Below are 22,194 nucleotides of genomic sequence, written 5' to 3'. Positions count from 1 at the left end.
GGAGCAGCAAGTATGGCCAGAGCAACCCCTCATTGAGGCACTCAGGCCAAGGGGTACCCTCTGAGAGTGACAGCCAGGCTAAGGGATCCCCCTCCTTTCTCTGAGGAGAGCGGCGGGCAGGCTAAGGGGACCCCATCGTTGAGGTGGGTAGGCAAAGGGGGGGCTCACTCTGAGGCCAGGGGGAGCAGCAGGAAGGCCAACCCCCCCTCACTCTCAGCAGGGCAACTAGGTGGACTCCCCCAGTTCATTTTCAATAAAAAGAGTGGGGATGACACCTTCCCCACAGGAATAAAAACAGACTAGCTTCCATTTATTGCGGCTGCTTGGGAAGAAAAGGTAGAGAAAATAATCCCTGTGCCCAACATGGCCGCCCACCCAGCAGCAGCCCTAGGAAGGGGGTGGGAGGCCAGGAGACAAGGGAATCTGCAATCCTTCTCCCCGCAGGGACGGGAACCAGCATGAGGGGCGCGTGGGAGGCACTTTAGGACGGCGCATGGGTTGCTCGGTGCAATGTTTAACCCGTTATGTTCGTCTCCAGCCAGCCGGGAGAAGGGAGGGGGGGGGGGCTGACGCGGAGGGAGCAGCCAGGGCCGCATCACTCCCCTCCCCTCAGAGGGAGGAGAGGGTATGCGGATCACTCCGCCTCCCCAGTCAGCGAAGGCGAGAGAGCGAGCAAGGAGATATTCCGCCGCCCAGCGGGAGCAGCTCCTCCCCCCTCCCCTCAGGAACCCCGATCCCTTCCTCCCTCCCTCCCCGCTAAGCGCGTCTGGCGGCCGCTTTGTGTACGGCGCGCGCTGCCCACCCCCCACCCGCTCACAGACCCGGGCGGTTCGAACCGGTTCCAACGGTCACCGCCACCCGCATTCTTGTCGTGCGCGCGCGCCGCCAACCTCTCCCCCCGCGTGACCCCCCCCCCCGAGTCAGATTGATTCTGCAGCGTCCGCCCCCCCACATAACGGACTCGCGCCAACTCACCTTTCTCTCCGTCTCCCGCCGCCGCCGCCGCCTCCTCAGCCGAGCTTGGCTCGCTCGCACACGCTCTTAAAGTGACACGCACCCCACACAACCTCTTACAGGGCGAAGTGGCCGGGAGGGGAGGGCAGGTTGCATGAGCTCCCCCCAAATATTTTTGCCCCCCCTTCCGAAAAAAACAAGCTGCGGGTTGATACACACAGAAAGGACCAACAGACACACACACACACACACAAAAAGGGGACCGGGCCGGCGGAGGGATACGGTGACGTCATTTCCTCCTCGGCTCCAACGCCGTCCTCTGATTGGCTGACTGAGGTGACATCACTGGGAGCCAGGCGCATCCTAACTTGTCATGGGGAAGTTTGTCTGAGGCACAAATTTTTGGGGGGATTCTCTGGGAGGGAGGTTGGTGATAGAAGGGGACTTTTTTTTTTAGGTTGATCCCAGTGACACATGTCCAGAAATGACTGGGAAGATGGAGATTTGCGGGGAGGGAACCAAGAAGTGGCCAGTGCTGCCTTTTAAGGGCCTTGTGGCGAGTAGGTCTGCCTCGGTTGTGCTGCCTGATGAAGGCCAAATAGTTAATGGTCCAAACTGGTATCCAGTGTATCCTAATTTTTCCTACAGGTGGCAAAGGGAGTTTGGAGGCAGGACTCGAACCCACCACTTGCAGTGGGTATTGCCTTTGGCATGGCTAGTGACGGGGCAGCGTCTCAAACCCATCGCCTGCACCAGTTATTGGCTTTGGCATGATTAATGATACGGCTGAGTCTCAAGCCCACCATCTGCAGCAGGTATTGGCTTTGACATGGTTAACGGTATGACTAGGACTCGAACTCACCAGCTGCAGCAGGTATTGATTTTGGCCTCGTTAGTAACATGGCTAGGTGCCAAATACACCACCTGCAGAGGATATCGGCTTTTGGGTGGTTGGCAACATGGCTAAATCTGGAACCGAGCCCAACACCTGCAGTAGTTAATGGCTTTTGGGTGGTTTGCAACATGGCTGGTACTAGAACTCCCCAGCTGCAAAATATAATGTTATTTGGTGGTGTAGTAACATGGTTGGGATTCAAACCTGTCACCGACCGTCTTCCTCCCTCTCCTACCCTTCTTAGTGTAGCCACAGGATTCAAACGCATCACCCAAAACAAATAACATTTCTTTGATGGCTAGTGATGTGGTTGGGATTAGAATCTGCAGCCTGGAGCGTGTAGGAGTTTTTTGTGGTTAGCAATGTGTCTACAACTTCAAGCTACACTTGTAGCAGGTAACTACTTTTGGTGATTAGTGACATGGCCAGAATCTGAATCACGTTTAGTCAGTCAGGACCAAAAGACATTACCAGCAGACATTTTTGGGCCTCCGTGATAGGAGTTGGAGTTAAAAAAAGGTTTAATGTCCTCTCCATAAAACCCATAATTCTATCAGTATTTGGCACTAATTTCTTCCCTTGCTGGCAGCTTGAGCAGAGAGACCAAGGAATAAATGGACCATGGAAATTGAACATCTCTGCTGTCCTCCAGGGGGATTGTTGCAGGACAGGACTCAGGCACACTGACATGGAGATGAGAGAGTGTATAGCAAATCTGTAGGCACTGCCCAAGTGGCTATACAAGCCCTGTTCAGTAGGATGCTTAAGCACATGCCTAGCTTTAAGTATGTGATTAATCCCAATATAGTCATTGGGACTACTCCAAGCTTAAAGTTAGGCACTTTCTTAAGAATCTTGCAGGATCGGCACCATAGACTTTTGATTTCCAGCACATAACATCAAGGGCTAAAATTCTCACACACACATGAAATGTTTTAAATCCTTAATAATAGTAATCACATTTATAATTAATACATACATTTTAAAATAATCAGTTATATATTTTATAGTAACTACATACAATTACAAAATGAACAATGACAGTATGCTTAACTGATAATACATATAACAGTAATCAAATAATATATTATTAGGAATATATATTTAACAATAAAATGTATTATTAATCTTTATCAATACTGAACAATAATATATTAAAATACATAAATCATTATTTTGTGTAATAGTAAATAGTTAATTTATATATTTGTTAATCACTATTAATAAATAGCTATTTACATCTTCAGTGCACATTAAAAACATTAACTTATGTTTTTTCACTACACTCCTGTTAAGTTGGTGAATAATCGTCTGCCCAAATGGACCAACTTCATGAGGCATTCACCTGTTGCTAGCATGTTATTTATTATCCTGAAATTTATTAAACATGCATGTTATTCTTCTTCCGATGGACCTCTATGAATTACCAATCATTCTTCCCAGCTCACACTATGCATTAGGTTACTTGACCACTTATTGGTGGGAAGTGTTTGCATGTAACTACCTGTGTATCACTTTTCTGCCATTTAAAGTTCCAAATCTCTGCTGGGGTATTTCCTCTGAAGTCAACAATAGTAGTAGTAATGTGTATTTATTTGTTTATTTGCACTGCAATAGTACCTAGGAGCCCCAATCATGGTCCTGCACCCCATTGTGTTAGGTGCTGTACAAAGGAATCATTTCAAGAAATACCAGCAATTTTTGCTTGCTTTTCCATGAACATTTTCTGGAGCTAGCTGAACAAAGAGTGAAATATTCAGGAAACAAAAATTAAGAACAGTTCATTAAAGTTAATTATTTTCATTGCTGATCTACACTTAGAAGTGGAAATGTTAATAAAAATGTCTCTCCAAGGAATTCAGATATCTTTAAAATAATGGAACTAAAAATGGCAATATTTTATAACAATAACACATCAATAACTATTGTGGTAACCACTTAAAAATCAACATTTACCACACCACAAGATTTGATTTCTCTATTGTATTTACAATATTTCTTAGAATAGAAAACAGCAGGATTCACTATGACCTCTGTCTTCATCCAATGCATACAATTAGGATATCAAATTCAAGATGAGCCTAATAAGCAGGACAAAAAGAAATAGAGGATTTAACTGTATTCAATCACCTCAGTACTCTCAAGTTGTTTATAACCGTGGTGGGTACATGTGAAACAAAAGGGAAGACAATGCCACTTTAGACAACGTATCAAACCTAGGATTTCCTGGTTGCCACTGTGCTGCACACTAGGCCTCTCAGAAATTCACAGTGATAATAGGGTTAGGATTCAGATCCTCATGCTCCAAAAAGCTCAGACAGATGTCTGAGAATAAGGGAGAATCTTCTTTAACTGATGGCTGTGTAGGGTTTATGACCCACAACTGATCACTCCTGATTCTACCCAGCAAAGAACATTAGCACACAAACACTGGCAAGTTAGTTAGGCATAATATAGATTTTTGGATTTAGGACCTACTATTAAATAAAATAAAAAGACTTAGTAGGCTTACTATTAAATGTATCAGTCTCTTAAGAAAAATTAACTATTTCTCTGAAAGCTAGGCTTCATGGAAAAATGGGAGTAGGTAAGGTCCAAGTGTGTCAACTAACCTTGACCTACCTATGTCATTATTCCTAGCATGGATACATTGTAATGCCTTTTAACACAATTGAGCAGGTTGAGATATATACCCCAACCTAACCTCGACACATTTGTCTAGTGTAGACTTGCCCTTAAATTGCAGTTTAGCAAAAGTATGAGTGACACAGCAAAGATTAATTGATACATCAAACTAGCTGTTCCAAAGATAGTAAATTGGAGCATTGTGTTTAGCTTCTGCAGTCTGCCAGTTTTCTTGGATGCCTGCCATGTAGGGTTTTTGCCATGAGTCTAAAATTGGAACCACCTGCAGCTTGGTTGGTGTCAAGGCAAGAACTCTAAAGGTTTCAACATGTGGTTTCTTAACCACTGAGAAAGTCATTGTAAGGGTGTACTGTAGCTTGGAAATGGAACAACAGAAAGCTTTGCTACATCAATTCACAAGCAGTTTTTCACACCATATAATCTGGGGCTGACTGGAAGAATCAGTAAAGAGGTCCACAAAGCAGAAGTTGCCACTTGGGATTATGATTTTGTTGTTGTTTGGATGAAACAAATGTATTGAACACATCAGGATTTCGTGGTTTAGAACTTTAAAGAGGCACGAGCAATTATACTTTTACTAAAATGTTTTTCCTACTAATAGTCTCAATTCAGCAAGGTACTTAAGTATGTGCCTAACCTTAAGCATGTGAGTCCCACTGCCAATCTAAAATGCCCAACATTACTATAATGGACAGATTAGAGGGAAAATTTTCCCTCTTATATTTTCCATGTAATTTATTCATTTGTCAGTACTTTGAATATAGTAAGATTCACTATTTCCTTTTTATTCTTGAGATGCTGTTCTCTCTCTACTCATGCAGTTGAATTCATGCTTGGGATCTAAAATGATTTTATTTGTGATAAATTAATATATATTTGAGATTTCTTCAGATCTGAAAGTTTCAAACTTCTGCATGTTCTAGTATTGCACTTAATTTAGAAGCTTTAAACATAAGAACAGCCATACTGGGTCGGACCAGAGGTCCATCTAGCCCAGTAGCCTGTCTTTTGACAGTGACCAATGCCCGGTGCCCCAGAGAGAATGAACAGAACAGGTAATCATCAAGTAATCCATCCCCTGTCACCCATTCCAGCTTCTGGCAAACAGAGGCTAAGGACACCATTGATGGATCTTTCCTCCATGAATTTAAGTTTAAAAACTTTGCCTTTCTTTCCTCCCAAATAAATATTGAAATAAATGCCTCCATCTTTCTAAAATACGCCTCCCTAATCTCTATGGGAAGCATCTGAGAGAGAGTATTCATCTGTTAAGAAGAAATCAACTGCATTACGTTACCCCACAAGATTTGTATTTCCACCTGTCAGAATCTACTTTAATATTTTGCATAATCAGCTCCTAATACTACCTAGCTATATTAATTTGTTTAATTTAATTCCTAAATAAATTGTTAATTTGTTACTCATTTAAATTTACAAGGTATAAAAATGGCTGAATTGCTAATTCTTGGTAAGAATAAAATTCTGATTAAGAATTGTTCAGTTTATATCTATTAATTCCCCCCATCTCCTCCCTACCTGACGCCACACTCCCAAAAAACCCAAACCTCCATGATTTTTAAATGTGCAGAAATAATATTCCTTGGATCACTTATTGATTAAGTATTAGTTTCGGTTATTTAGTATGTCTGCATAACAACAGAATTAAGTCAGAATAAAATTTTTAAAATGCAGTCTGATGCCCATTCTAGCACCAGAGTTGCTTTCTGTATCTGATAATGACTTCTAAGGGTTCCAAAGCAGTGGCAATCAGAGGTAATCCTACCTTGTGTACCTGTGAAGTAAGAATGGAGATCTTAAACCATATATCTGTAATATGATTACATTTATTCACATCCAACATCTGAACTTTAACACAGTGTTCCTAAGGACACAGTATAGACACAATCATTCAGCTGTCAAAGGCCTAATGTCTAATGATATCATTGCCAGCTGATTTCAATTATCTTTAGATTCCAGTATGACACAGAACCCAATAGTTTTCTGAGATTATCTGATGCTTGCTTCTGTGGAATAACCCCCTCCTGACCTCTTTCCCTATAATTTTATTTAAACTATTACCCAAGATTTTAATAGGTACTTTGTAGTCCCTGTTTCACCACAAGGCTATTCTGTAATTAATACGTGGTTTTGGTCTTTTTAAAGTTTATAAATGAAGAAGACCACAGCTTCAGTCTTGGTATCTGATAAAGGTATTCTTTCATTAAATATACCCACCAGATATTGAGTCCAAAAAGTCCTCCATCTGGTGTACAAAATTCTTCTAGTAAGCTGTCTTGTCCTGCAAAGTTATACATTTTCAACCTCTTGATATAACTTCATGTAGCAAATAGCCAAGAAAATGAGCACATTAAAAATTGGGAATTTAATTTTAAAGCTATGTGAAAATTATATTATCCAATGTAGAGAGTTTGTACTTTATTTTCAACCCAGCAATCAACATTTACTCTAGAATACATTATATTTATTGTCACATGTTTTTTATTAAACTGTTCTGAATTGCAACTAAGCACTAGATTGTCACTAGCCCTATGTGCTGGTTTGCTCTCTTGTGCCGGCTTTCCCTACTGCTGCTTACGGTACTTAAAGGGAAACAGACTCTGCAGAGCTGCTCTATTCCCATCTGTTGGGATTTTTTTCCAAGACCTTTTCCAATCGGGTTCCCAAGAAATCAGCTCAGCTCTGGACTTGTCACTGAGGTGTTTGTTTTTTTTATTGGTATACAGCAATATTACACTAAAGTAATTAAAGTCAAATGCAGGAGGGAGGGTGTAGAAGTTTACCACAGGGCCAAAAGCTCATAATAAAAAAATCAAATTATATACATACACTAATGCATGCATATTCCATATTGCATTGTATCACACATAATAATTGGTTTCATAATTTTTATAACCAATCCTTGTACAATTCCTGAAATGCCCACAAGCTACAAAATATGCTAGTAAACAAAACTGCAGCTGCAAGCTTATCACACATTATTCTTCCTACTATTTCTTTGTCTTTGAACAACAAATTATTTACAAGGCCATTTGTAAATTCATATTTTGTCCATTGTTAACCTCTATTTCCCTACTTCTGTTTTCTTTCATTGTTTATGCAAGGCCTACACCTCCTTGCTTAAAAGGGTAGAGAGGGTTCATCCCCAGGATGGCCAGCATAGGTACACCAACATGTTGGGCAGTGTATACAGTGCCAAGTATAGATCTGGTGCAGTTTACTTACTCCCTGGAGCAGTCAGGAAACTGGGAGAGAGATTGTGACTTTCTCCTGGGCTGTTCCAGAATCTGTTCTGCATCTACCTACCCACCCATTACTCTGGGCAGATTGCTATCTCACAATCTAGGCTGAAAGAAATATAGAGACAAAATGTGATACCCACTGGATAGTACTTGCATCACAAGAGGTCTTGCTGAAATCAGTGGGATTTTTTGTGGAGTAAGATACAACCAGTCAGTGATCAGTCAGTGTGAATGAGGGTATCACAGTCTGTCCCACAATAATTAGGAATTATGGTTCAGTGGAAATATTGCTTGACCTTTGTCTTTAGACTCCAGTGATTCCCTATTGATGGCTTAACACCTCTTTCTTAAAGGAGCAACACAGTGCTTATGATTTTATCATGAATCTTGCAATATTTGATGTTTTCCTTAAAATCCCAGCTGCTGGAATCAAGAAACTATTGTTTTTGTTTTTGTTAAGTAAGCCTCTAGCCTTCATGGTTAGAAAGAAAAGTTTGAAAACATTAAATGAGTGTGCCCTAAAGGCTCAGAAACCAGAAGGCAATTAAAAAGAACCCAAAGTTGGGGCTTGTTTTTGTTTATGTTCCCTAGTAATCATGAGATCTTAAAACAATCTAATGATTTTTGGGGCCTGACTCCTGATTTTTGAGTGCTTGGGATTGGCAATATTGGAACAGCAATTTGCAAAGGGAATAAAGCAAGAACTTGAATATGACTTGCAAAGGGGGAAAAATGGTCTTAGGCCCTTTTTGCACATTTTTGATATATGGAAAGATTCCCTCCCACCCCCCGCTTTTCCTTAATATAGGACATCCAGGTCTTGTCTGCCTTGTTTTTCTTGGAAAACTCCATGGATGGCTAAAGAATGGGCAGGTTTAGTACATCCTGGATACCAAGAAAATTGAACCTGATTAATTGCCAAGGGAAGTGATTTTCTTTTGACTGTCCTCTTTGTTTTTATTAACATCTATTTAACCCAAACAGTTGGAAGTCTTTTGTTAAAGACTTCAGACTCTTAAAATTTAAAGATTCAAAAGCCTTCAGTTTGCTCTCAGTCCACATCTCCGTGTCTTGCAAGGGAGCACAACAGCAAAATTTGACATTCATGATATTCCAAGACTTTTCAGGTCTTTTTTATGCATCATAAAGAACCAAATAAGGATGCACATTTTATTTTATTTCCTCTTTGGGGCATTTAAAAAGGTTTATTTCTTTGGGTTCTTTTTATTACTTAAATGAGGTATTTCAGTATGAAGTCCTATGGGACTTTATCTGAGACAGGTGGAGGTATGTATCAGAAGTTACATAATAAAAATATTCCCTTTTAAGCATAAACCAGTCTATGGACAAGTTATATCCTTAGAGTTCTCTCTGAAATTTTTGGGTCCATTTGCCAAAAAGTTACTTGAGAATTTAATCTTGTATGTTTTAATAGGGTAAACAATTATTTAAATAAATTATTGGCCAATAAAGCTGAATATACATTGTGCAGATTAAACCTGAAGAATTATTATTCTTTTAAGAAGACGATAACCATGTGATCTAGCAAATATGGAAACTAGCAAACACCAGGGCCCAGATTCTCAGCTGGTGTAGGTCTCTTATTATTCTGGAGAAAGCCTTATTGGACCCCAGAGATATAAATAAAGAGCTTGACTGCTTTTCTAGAAAGCTGCTAACACATGCTGATTAATCTTTTCTTAACTGTTTTTAATTCTGGTATTGGACAACTGACAATATTATGGGCCAAAATGTGAGCTTCTTACTCGGGCAAACTCCCTGAGGAAAGACTGTAAAAAAATTAGTAAAAATTATGTTAAGTACCTCAGAATTCATACCCTAATGATCCAAAGGACCTTAGGATTTGGCTCTGAACCAGGATATTTCTCTGGAGGAAGCTGTTGTGGCTATAAAAGTGGTTTTTTTAAATCATCAGTTTTGTTTGTCTCATCAACTCCCTGCTGGGATTTCCTCTTGCAGTTTCTGTAAACATCCATTTGTTATAATTTCAGCATTACAAACCACAAGCATTTAAAAATCATGAATCAGCCCCTCAAAAATCATGAGATTTAATTTGGGGTCCTTTTATTGGTTCTGTTTTGACTCACACTTTGGCCATGTTTTTAAGTGAATAGGAGCAGAGCAGGATGAAGCTTAAAATTTCTCAGGCTGGGTGTCTGCTTTAGGATGAATCTTTTTGGAAAGTTTTAGGTAAAACGGTTCAGGCATTTCCAAGAATGAGTGTAGGGAAAAATACGTTAACAAATTCTTGCAATAGTTTCATTGAGAAGCTTGAGTGCCTTTGTGTTTTAAAACATTGGAGATTTGAAATTTGGTAGGGGGTTTCCCTGGTGTCAGTGATGTGCCTTTTGCTGTACCTGTAAAAATTCGCCCAAATATGGGCAAGTTGTAAGTCTCTGAAAATCACAGTTTGCACATGCTCAGCAGAGACTTGTTAGGGTTTGGCAGCTAAGAAGTCCAGCGAGTCCATAGGCTCTGAGCATACGCCATCCCTCACAGCTCCTACACACCACCAGTCTTGGCATTTACCATCCTGATAGCTCGACTGGGCATGCTCCCTCCATGAGCAGCAGGAGCTGAGATTGCTCCTTCTGGCTGCTGGAGCTGCTGTGGCACCAAGCACAGGAACTGAGAGCAGGCAGAATATCTCTCGTGCCCTCAATGCTCCTCCATGCAGCAAGCATGGGGGAGGAGGAAGCTGCCTAATCCAAATGCAGAGGAATGATGGTGGCGAGGACTAAAGGGAGAAGAAGTTGCGAGAGCCAGAGGCTGCCGAGGAGCAGGGAGGGAGAAAGGCAGAAACTGAGCCAGGGCCGGCTCCAGGCACCAGTTTAACAAGCAGGTGCTTGGGGCGGCCAAGGGAGAGGGGCGGCACCTGCGGCAATTCGGGGGCGGCAGCTCCCTCACTCCCTCTAGGAGCAAAGGACCTGCCGATGAACTGCCGCCGCCGCCGATCGCGGCTTTTTTTTTTTTCTGCTTGGGGCGGCAGAAATGCAGGAGCCGACCCTGAGCTGAGCATTGGAGGGAGAGGATAGGAGCAAAGCTGGAAGGAGACAAGCTAGGGGCACAAGGGCTACAGAACCTGGAATTTAACACAGGAGCCCTCAATCTTTGTTCCTTTGTTGTCAGCAAATAACTGTGAAACCCACTTGCAAAGGGTATGACTCATCCCATCTCCGAAGACTGGTCCACGTAGAGGATAACAGCCTACTATTGCTACCAATTACTCCACTAACTGGTACATTAACTCCATTACATCAAGAATTGTAACTTTCAAAAACCAGTAGGAGAGCACTTCAGTCTCCCTGGACACTCAATAACAGACTGAAAAGTGGCAATTCTTCAACAAAAAAACTTCAAAAACAGACTTCAATGAGAAACTGCAGAACTGGAATTAATTTGCAAACTGGACACCATCAAATTAGGCCTGAATAAAGACTGGGAGTGGATGCGTCACTACAAAAAGTACTTTTTCCCTCTCTTGATATTCACCCCTTCTTGTCAACTGTTGAGAATAGGCCACATCCACCTTAATTGAATTGGCCTCATTAGCACTGACCCCCCCACTTGGTAAGGAAACTCCCATCTTTTCATGTGCTGTAATAGTTGTAGTGCTTATTGTATTTTTTCACTACATGCATCTGATGAAGTGGGTTTTAGCCCACGAAAGCTTATGCCCAAATAAATTTGTTAGTCTCTAAGGTGCCACAAGGACTTCTCGTTGTTTTTCCATTAACTGAAGTGATAGAGGTCTGTGTGTGGATCTGAAGGTCTGAACCCTGCTGTTGACCAAATTTTGGGGTCAATATGTTTCCACATGATGGAATTTTTTATTTTTTCCCCTTTATTTTTTTTTAATAAACTAGGAAATTACATTCCAAAAAACTATATTAAAAGAACATTAAGGTTGCAAAGTCAAGCACTGACAAGTTAGGAAAAGCCAGAATGAAGATTTTCCCATGGAAACTTAATTTCTCTTGTATGTATACATTATGAAAACAGTCTTTAATTACACAATCACATAGTATTTTTAACACAGAACCCCTGTCTCATTCAATGCAGAGAATGTATGGTACTTTGAGGATGAATCACGGTTGTGTAGTGAATGAGTGTTGTCGGTAGGACCTCTGCCTCATGTGTTGCAGAAGCTGAAAGGTGTGCAGGTTTTGTTTTTGTTTGTTTCTATTGTAATAGGGATGCTGCTTTTTATGACAGCTGGGACTGCAACACATGCTGCTGGGATGTCTTGGGAAAGCCAAGCAGCATACATCTTAGTGAATCTTAAGCAGCTCTGGGTCTCTGTTGGGAACAGGAGATCTTGCAATAGGAGACAGATTGTGACCTGTCTAAGTACTTATGTGGACTCCCTGAAAGGTGTGTTGTGAAGGAGAGATCGCAAAAAGAGAAAGGATGGTCTCCTGGTTAAAGAAGTAGAATACCACCTTGAAGAATTGAGGTATGAATACACTGTGATAAAAAACCTGCAGTAGTGAGTCTCAGAGCCCCGATCAATTGGCTTAGATTCATGGGGCTCGGGCTGTGGGGCTATACCATGAGTACCATGAGCCCGAATCTGGTGACCCAGGCCAATCATGGCTGTGCCACAGGTCTTTTATTGCAGTGTAGACATACCCTTACATAGGCGCCGACTCTGTGGGTGCTCCAGGGCTCCCCGCCCCATCCCACCTCACCTCCGCCTCCTCCCCTGAGCGTGCCACGTCCCCTCTTCTCCCCCAGCCTTGCCACCGCAAAACAGCTGTTTCACAGTGTAATAAGCTCCGGGAGGGCGGGGGGAGGAGCAGGAACATGGCGTGCTCAGGGGAGGAGGCAGGGAAGAGGCGGGGACTTTGGGGAAGGAATTGGAATGGGGGCGGGGCACGGGCAGAGTCGGGGTGGGGCCAGGGACAGAGGGGGGTCGAGTACCCACCAGCGCCAGCAGAAGTTGGCGTCTATGTTCCCGTGGAGTCTATTCCTGCCTCTGCCACAGGATTCCTATGTGATGCTGGGCTAGTTGCTTAAAACAAAATTTTCACAGCTGGCCACTAATAGGGTGTTCCTCATTTTGTGTCTGCTCAATGTGAGACATCTGGGGCCAGATTTGCACATGTGCTGAGTGCTTTGATCACTATGCAAAATGCTAAGTGCTCTGAAAAAATCAGACCATAGGCATCTCAAATTGAGCACCTGAAGTTAGTGGACACTTTTGGCCTTAATCTCTCTGTGCCTCAGTTCCTAAGCTATAAAATGGGGGTAATAATGCCACCTCATCTCACAGGGGTGAGATGAAGATAAATTTGTTAATGTATTTGAAGCACTCAGATGGAAAGATACATCTTTGAGGAAATTAATAACTATATATTCATTTCAGGGTGGCGGGTTTTACATAAGATCTGGGGCCGCACATTGAATGTGGATGATAAAAAGAACTATTAAATAACTACTGATTCATTGAGCCAGGGGTCCTGTGGAAAATATACCAGGATGATCTTGTAATTCAAGACACATTATCCTTATTCTGCATGATAGTCTTAATTCTAGCATTTCCTAGTTTTTGAAGGTTAAGCTTGAAAAATCAATCTTTTCATGTCTTTTTTCTGGATGTAATTTTGTGTCAGTTCCTAACCCACCCGCATCTCTGAAGGACTGAATTCTTTCCAGTCCTGCACTGAGCCACTTGACTAACATCTGTCACATATAGTTCCTTCTCCTCTCTCTCATCCTCTCTACGGTAAGAGAATTCCGTGTGCACTATAATGTTTTGTTTTGGTAGGGGGGGTTGGTTTTGGTCCTTTATTTTGATACTTATTTCACAATCAGAAGAGGAAAAAATTAAAATTATTGGGCCAAATCCTTGAGTCCTTACTCAGTCAAAACTCTCAATGCCACTTTTCCTAAAGACTGCACGATTTACCCTCTTATTTTGTAGACATCCATTTAAACATACACAGTGCTTTGCAAACACTCAAAGGACAAGATCCCAATCCCAAGCTGCCTGTAAAGACAAATATGAGACAGAAGAGTATTGTTTACAATTGGATGATATTTATTTTCCTTGTATGCTTACCCTGACTTCGTTGGCCAACATATTTTGTTTGGATTAATGATATGTGACAACCATAAAAGCTGAGGAGAATGAAGGTCAGAGATCCATGCTTCATGAGGAAGGTTTGCAGCTGGTGTGATGATGGGACAAATGATACAAACAAAGTGTTGCATAATTTTTGGTTTCTTAATGTGTTAAAGTATTGGGTGTGGGGAGAGGTCAGTGATGGGGTAGATAAATAGATTGATGGATGGCCAGTTTCAATCTTATCTAGGGCAGCTTTGAGCAAAAGTAATTACCAACTCAGATTGTAATTGTTTGTTGACTTGCACCATGTGAAATATGTTTGATATGTCTCAGTCCAGTTCTTAGTGTAACAATTATTATTATTTTTATCATGGTAACATCTAAGGACCCCATTTTACTAGGCTGTCTGCAAACAAATAACAGAGACAGTTGTTGCCTAAGACAGCTCACGATCTAGTATCCACAGCACACTCTTAATTGGTACAATTGTTGGTGGTCGTAGCACTGAGACCGAAAATTGAAAGAACCTGGGGTAACTCAATGTACATGCTGTCAGCATTTGAAGAATTATAGCTCAGAACATGAAGACGTGCAAATCATCTTGTGCTGTTTGAGAATGGACTATATAGACTCTCACAAAGAGCTATAAATAAAAATAATGGCACCTGAAGTTATTTGCTTAATCCATACCTTCATTTCACATTCTGTACCGTGCAATCAAGCTGTCATCTATTATTGCAAAAGTGGGGAGGGCGGCAGGTACTGTTAAATCTCATGCTTCAGGGCATAAGATGATTGCTTTAGGTATGAAGAAAAACTCAATCATTCATCACATACAGAATTGCACAACTGGCCATGGAGGAGAAGAATTTGTCTTCCTGCAATTACTGGGGATGTGGGACACCAGAACAGATGGGCCAAATGTCTGATTTTCTATAACAAATTCAGGGTTCTCATCAGACATCAGCTGCGGCTCAGATATCAATTAAAAATCTGTGGGCTAAATTAAAAGGACATACAATTTTTTTATTGCTAGAAATATACTGATTTAGAAACTGATATAGTTATTCTAATACAAACCCCTTCTGTGGATGTAGGTATGTTATAAAGGTACTTTATAACAGTATAGCTTATAATCGCCTAGTTGTGTTGCTTTAACTATATTGGTTTCTAAACCAACATAATTATAACAGTACAAAAACTGTGTGTAGATCAGCCCAAAGCGAGGTATAAATGGGTCTAAGGGAATAGAAGTTGGTCATCAACACTTAGATGTCATGGTAATAAGTGCTATACAGAAACCTTAGACAGATGGAGAGGAAGGACTAAATTAAGTTGTACGTTACTCATGTTTTTTTTTTTTTCTTAAACAGAGTTTCTGTCCTGCTCTGAGTGTTATAGTTTTGACCTCAAGGACTGGGTGAATGTGCTGTACCTGACTTCACCATCTTGCACCCAGTGCATTGGGGCTCCCAGCTCCACTCTCCTGGCTCCCCACCTCAAGGCTGAGTCCAGTTCTTCTCCAACGTGTATATGTGTGCAATATAATCAAGGCCTGACTACAATTCTGTGCTCATGATAGACACCTTCCAAGGTGAGTACTAAGTCTCACTTCTTCCACGACACCCACTAGACATAAGTCAACAATATTTATTATTTTATATTGTTATATTTGTTATTTTTTTAATTAACTGAGCCAACGTGAAGCACACATGGCTAACCTGAATAACAACTTGATCATATTGCTGTAACTCATATCCTTCCTCTGGTCAGACACTCCCTGCTGTTTGGCACTCTCGCTCATTGAGTGGGATTTTCACAAGCCAGCAGTAGTCTAATTCTGCTCTCCATGCCTTCAGTAGGTAAAACTCCCCATGATTCCAGTGGGAACAGAGATAGGCCAATGTAGAGCACTTGTGAAAATCCCACTCGGTGTCTAAAATTTAGGCCCTAGACCCCGCAATTGGAGTCACATGAACAGACCCTCGGAGCAGTTTGGCGCCCCATTGACTTCAGTGGAATGCTACAGGAACATATGGGTCTTCCTAGGGAGATCTGATTGCAAGATCAGAGCCTTAAAATGCAAACTCTTTGAGGCAGCTCTTCAGTATATGTTCTGGTGGTTCTTTAACACAGTAAGCATGCTTTTGGGTACTCTAAAAATAATACTAAGGTAGACTGGGGTGATATAGTTACTCTTTTAAATGGTAGCTTGAAAAACACTGAAATAGGCAACTATTTTTAGCTAAAATTATATGTTAAAAACAAAAAGTTAAGGTGGGAACAGGGTGTGGGGTAGGCAGTGGGGATCCTGTTGTATTAATTTTGATGAAATAAATGGGCCAAAGATATTAACATAACCAAAATGTTAAACAAGGTCTGGGTTTGGTATATAGAGACCTCAGCCTGCTTAATACCATGGCAAACACACTATTAAAAGTACTTTGAATCTTTTATTAAAGATACAGAACAGAAGGAAACGCATTTGAAATGTAAAGTATTAAGTAAGGCTTTCATTTTAACAACATCCTTGTTCCCTTTCCCTGCAGAGAGATTTAGAAGGAAAAACCTCTTCTTTGACAGTCTTGTAGATGTTGTTAAAGATGGTAAAAACTGGTCTTCTGGGGAAAAGAGAAGACGTTAGTTGAAATGGGCTGGAACAGTTGCTAAAGTTCAAACTGGTTTCATCTCAGGCACTGTCGGGATTCAGGTGGAGCTGGTCCGGGTTGCGATGTCACCAGGGTCCCTCTCTGGCCCGAGTTGGTCAGAACATATCTAAGGATTAGGACAAAAAGGGTCTGGAGTCCTAGAAGATGGTGGGGGTGGCAACCATGATGTGAAGCTCACTCCAGTAGCCTCCATCTGTTCTTCCTTCTGATTTTTTTTTTCTATTCTTCTCCCCACAAATTCTTTTTTTAAGGACCCCCAAAGGGAATGGTGGGTGGAATAGCCCATCCCCTCATTATTTTGTCTACCAATTATACCTAATATTCAACATGCCATTTGGGTTTGTTGATTTCCAGTTCCACATATTTTGTTTTTACCAACCATGATTTCAAATCAGTCCTTGAATCATATTATCATGGCCTTTTTGTTCAGACTAATTCAGTTTTTCTGTCTCCCTTTTGTTCCTTTTCCCATCAACTTTTCTTGTTATAGGTTATTGTATCATCTACTTTTTACAACTGAGCTCACAATTAAAGTACATTTGTCAGCCCAATTATCACAACATCCCCCAGACATTAAACTGTGTAGAATTTGATGAGGTACAAAAGTAACTATTAGCAGAAACACCAACCCAAGGACAGGTAGGAGTTGTAGCCTCATGTTTCTCTTGAGTGATTCTTTTTGTCTGATTAAAGGAGTGGCTTTGTTCAGAGCCAGAGGGTGAATGTGCCTGGAGAGCAGGGTGAAGAGTGAGAAAAATAATAACACCTATCTCTTATAATGCTTTTCATCTGTAGCTAACATGGCATTATCCCCATTATTAGAGATGAAGAAACAGAGGCACTAGGGGTATGTCTACACTACGGGATTAATCCGAATTTATATAATTCGAATTTTGGAAACAGATTGTATAAAGTCGAATGTATACGGCCACACTAAGCACATTAATTCAGCGGTGTGCGTCCATGTACCGGGGCTAGCGTCGATTTCCGGAGCGTTGCACTGTGGGTAGTTATCCCATAGCTATCCCATAGTTCCCGCAGTCTCCCCCGCCCATTGGAATTCTGGGTTGAGATCCCAGTGCCTGATGGGGCAAAAAACATTGTTGCAGGTTGTTCTGGGTACAGCCTCAGCCCTCCCTCCAGGGAAGCAATGGCAGACAACCATTTTGCGCCTTTTTCCTGGGTGAACAGTGCAGACGCCATACCACAGCAAGCATGGAGCCCGCTCAGCTCAAGACAGCAGTCATGAACATTGTAAACACCTCGCGCGTTATCGTGCAGTTTATGCTGAACCAGAACCTGCAAAACCAGGCGGCAAGGAGTAGGCTATGGCAGCGTGGCGGCGAGACTGATGAGGACATGGACATGGAATTCTATCAAACCGCGGGCCCCAGTGCTTTGGAGATCATGCTGTTAATGGGACAGGTTATAGCCGTGGAATGCCGATTCTGGGCCCGGAAAACAAGCACAGACTGGTGGGACCGCACAGTGTTGCAGGTGTGGGACGATTCCCAGTGGCTGTGAAACTTTCACATGCGTAAGGGCACTTTCATGGAACTTTGTGACTTGCTTTCCCCTGCCCTGAAGCGCCAGAATACCAAGATGAGAGCAGCCCTCACAGTTAAGAAGCGAGTGGCGATAGCCCTGTAGAAGCTTGCAACGCCAGACAGCTACCGGTCAGTCGGGAATCAATTTGGAGTGGGCAAATCTACTGTGGGGGCTGCTGTGATGCAAGTAGCCAAAGCAATCACTGAGCTGCTGCTACGAAAGATAGTGACTCTGGGAAATGTGCAGGTCATAGTGGATGGCTTTGCTGCAATGGGATTCCCTAACTCTGGTGGGGCGATAGATGGAACCCATATCCCTATCTTGGCACCGGAGCACCAGGGTACCCAGTACATAAACCGCAAGGGGTACTTTTCAATGGTCTGCAAGCACTTGTGGATCACAAGGGACGTTTCACCAACATCAACGTGGTCTGGCCGGGAAGGGTTCATGATGCTCGCGTCTTCAGGAACACTACTCTGTTTAAACGGCTGCAGCAAGGGACTTACTTCCCGGATCAGAAAATAACTGTTGGGGATGTTGAAATGCCTATAGTTATCCTTGGGGACCCAGCCTACCCCTTAATGCCATGGCTGATGAAGCCATACACAGGCAGCCTGGACAGGAGTCAGGAGCTGTTCAACTACAGGCTGAGCAAGTGCAGAATGGTGGTAGAATGTGCATTTGGCCATTTAAAAGGTCGCTGGCGCTCGTTACTGACTCGGTCAGACCTCAGCCAAACCAATATTCCCATTGTTATTGCTGCTTGCTGTGTGCTCCACAATCTCTGTGAGAGTAAGGGGGAGACCTTTATGGCGGGGTGGGAGGCTGAGGCAAATCGCCTGGCTGCTGATTATGCGCAGCCAGACACCAAGGCCATTAGAAGATCACACCAGGAAGCGCTGCACATCAGAGAAGCTTTCAAAACCAGTTTCATGACTGGCCAGGCTACGGTGTGAAAGTTCTGTTTGTTGAAAACTCGCCCCCTTGATTGACTCATGCCCTGTAAGCAAACCACCCTCCCCCTTTAAATCACAGCTTGCTTTTAAAGGAAATAAAGTCACTATCGTTTAAAAATCATGTATTCTTTATTAATTGATTATAAACATAGGGAGAAAACCGACAAGGTAACCTGGGTGAGGTTTGGGAGGAGGATAGGAGGGAAGTAAAAGGCCACTGAAAAAATTCAATATAATGACAGCCTTTTGGTTGGGCTGTCCACTGGGGTGGAGTGGGAGGGTGCACAGAGCCTCTCCCCCTACCCCTGCATTCTTACATGTCTGGGTGAGGAGGCTATGGAACATGGTGAGGGGGGAGGGAGGTTATACAGCAGCTGCAGCAGCAGTCTGTTATCCTGCTGCCGTTCCTGAAGCTCCACCAGACGCTGGAGCATGTCCGTTTGATCACGCAGCAGCCCCAGCATTGCAGCCTGCCACCTCTCATCTCGAGCGTCCCTCATGACCTCACGTTCACTGGCATCTTTCCTGTACTTAGATACCGTGTCCTTCCACTCATTCAAATGAGCTCTTTCATTGCGGGTGCATTCCATTATTTCCGAGAACATCTCGTCTCGCGTCCTCTTTCTCCGCCGCCTTATCTGAGATAGCCTTTGGGATGGAGGAGGGAGGCTTGAAAAATTTGCAGCTGCTGGAGGGATGAAAAAAAGGAGAGAAGTTTTTAAAACAATACATTTTACAGAATAATGCTTATACTCTTTCATGGTGAACAACACTATTCACATTACATAGCACATGTGATTTCAGTACAAGGTCGCATTTTGCCTCTTAATATTGAGTGCCTGTGGCTTTGCTGCTAGAGATCACAGACGCAGGTCCAGGCAATAGAATTCAGCTTGCATGCGGCCATGGTAAGCCATTGTCTTTCGGCTTCTGCGCCCTCTTTTCCCACATACCAAGCAAAGCCCATTGACTGCTGCGGTTTTCCTGTTAAACTTCAGCAGCAGAAAACAAACTAACCCCCCCCCCCCCCCCCATCCAATTCTCTAGGATGATCGCTTTATCCCTCCCCCCACCGCATGGCTGGTATCAGGGAAGATCCCTGCAGAAACCAAACTAACCCCCCGCCCCCCCCCTCCCGCCACGAATTATCTGGGATGATCGCTGTACCCCTCCCCCCACCACGTGGCTGGTATCAGGGAAGATCCCTGCTAGCCAAAGGCGAAAAGCTCAGGGCCAATTCCCTGCCCCCCCCCCCCCCCCCGCGCTTGGCTAACTGCAGGGAAGGATTTCTTTTCAGCCACAGGCAAACAGCCCAGTAGGAATGGCCACCTCTGTCCCCTTAATTAAATTCCCGTATTTCAACCAGGTTACCATGATCGATATCACTCTCCTGAGGATTACACAGTGAGATAAAGAACGGATGTTGCTTGAATGCCAGCAAACACTGGGACCATACACCGCCAGGTTTTGTCATGCAATGATACCAGATTACTTGCTACTAGCATGGCGTGGTCAAGTGTCCTACCATGGAGGACGGAATAAGGATGCACTGCCCAGAAACCTTGTGGAAAGGCTTTTGGAGTACCTCCAGGAGAGCTTCATGGAGATGTCCCTGGAGGATTTCCGCTCCATCCCCAGACACGTTAGCAGACTTTTCCAGTAGCTGTACTGGCCATGAATGCATCCCAAGTCCTCAGGGCAAATTAATCATTAAAAAACGCTTGCTTTTAAACCATGTTTTATATTTTAAAAGGTAAACTCACCTGAGGTCCCTTCCATGGGGTCATGGTCTTGGGTCCTGGCTTGGGAGGGTACTTCAGTCAGGCTGAGAAAAAGTTCCTGGCTGATGGGGAGAACGGAGTGCTGTGTGCTCTCTGCAAGCTCGTCCTCCTCCTCCTCCTCCTCTTCCCCATCCGCAGAATCCTCAGGTGTGGCTGATGAGATTACCCCCGCCTCGGAATCCACGGTCAGAGGTGGGGTAGTGGTGGCGGCCCCCCCTAGAATTGCATGCAGCTCGGCTTAGAAGTGGCATGTCCGCGGCTCTGACCTGGAGCAACCGTTTGCCTCCTTTGTTTTCTGATAGGCTTGTCTGAGCTCCTTGACTTTCACGCGGCACTGCTCTGAGTCCCTGTTGTGGCCTCTCTCCATCATGCCCTTGGAGATTTTTTTCAAAAGTTTTGGCATTTCGTCTTTTTGAACTAAGTTCCGCTAGCACTGAATCCTCTCCCCATATAGCGATCAGATCCGGTACCTCCCATATGGTCCATGCTGGCCCTCTTTTTCGATTATCGTCCTGCATGGTTATCTGTGCTGATGAGCTCTCTGTGGTCACCTGTGCTCTCCTGTGCTGGGCAAACAGGAAATGAAATTCAAATGTTCACGGGGCTTTTCCTGTCTACCTGGCCAGTGCATCCGAGTTCAGATTGCTGTCCAGAGCGGTCACAATGGTGCACTGTGGGATAGCTTCCGGAGGCCAATACCATCGAATTGCGGCCATGCTAATCCTAATTCGAAATGACAATATCTATTTTGGCGCTACTCCGCTCATCGGGGAGGAGTACAGACATCAATTTTTAAGAGCCCTTTATTTCGAAATAAATGACTTCGTTGTGTGGACGGGTGCAGGGTTAATTCGATTTAACGCTGCTAAATTCGAATTAAACTCATAGTGCAGACCAGGCCAAAGACATAGATTCACAGAGTCCAATGCCAGAAGGGACCATTGTGATCATCTAGTCTGACATCCTATATAACACAGGACAGGAACTTCCCCAAACTAATTCCTAGAGCAGGTCTTTAAGATAGACTTCCAATCTTGATTTAAAAATGGTCAGGGATGGATACTCCACCACAACTCCCAGCAAATTGTTCCAATGAGTAATTACTCACTGTTAAACATTTACATCTTCTGTCCAAAAGACTAGCCAAACAACACCCAGCAGGTCAGTGGCTGAGCTGGGAATACAACCCATACTGGCAAATATTAAATGAATTCTCAATAGAGCATTGCTAAATTTTCTTGCATCCTTTTTTATGCACTATTCTCAAAGTGTCATTTAAGTGAAGCTTTGTTCATTCAAGCATTTGCAGAATACAGATTTCAGGCCCGTGGTCAACATTAACTTAATCACAAAACAAGCAATTGATAGAGGCCAGAGTATCCAAACAGGAAAGA

At 43.1% G+C, this 22,194-nt stretch overlaps 1 protein-coding gene and 1 long non-coding RNA gene across 29 annotated transcripts in view; one reads left to right on the top strand and one right to left on the bottom strand.

Moving 5' to 3' along the window:
* POGZ (pogo transposable element derived with ZNF domain) overlaps positions 1–1,245 on the bottom strand; it is a 65,221-nt gene extending 63,976 nt beyond the window's left edge. For 13 of the 27 annotated variants that reach the window (XM_024107020.3, XM_024107023.3, XM_024107025.3 and 10 more), the window contains exon 1: positions 976–1,207. The gene's annotated coding sequence lies outside the window, so the exon portion shown is untranslated. Of the gene's footprint in view, positions 1–975 lie in introns of all 27 variants that reach the window. The other 14 variants (XM_024107024.3, XM_065574722.1, XM_065574731.1 and 11 more) reach the window with 7 other exon arrangements.
* Positions 1,156–15,440, top strand: LOC135976912 (uncharacterized). Of its 2 annotated transcripts, none has more exons than XR_010594171.1 (3): positions 1,156–1,290; positions 1,603–1,769; positions 15,220–15,440. It is a non-coding gene; the product is annotated as an uncharacterized LOC135976912 (long non-coding RNA). The 2 variants fall into 2 exon arrangements; XR_010594172.1 differs by lacking the exon at positions 1,156–1,290 and adding an exon at positions 1,349–1,514.
* Positions 15,441–22,194: the final 6,754 nt, after the last annotated feature.

Source organism: Chrysemys picta, chromosome 20, assembly GCF_011386835.1.
Source record: "Chrysemys picta bellii isolate R12L10 chromosome 20, ASM1138683v2, whole genome shotgun sequence".
In the NCBI taxonomy this organism is placed as follows: domain Eukaryota; kingdom Metazoa; phylum Chordata; order Testudines; family Emydidae; genus Chrysemys; species Chrysemys picta.
The sequence above is the reverse complement of the archived record's forward strand: the minus strand, read 5'-3'. Positions and strand labels throughout refer to the sequence as shown.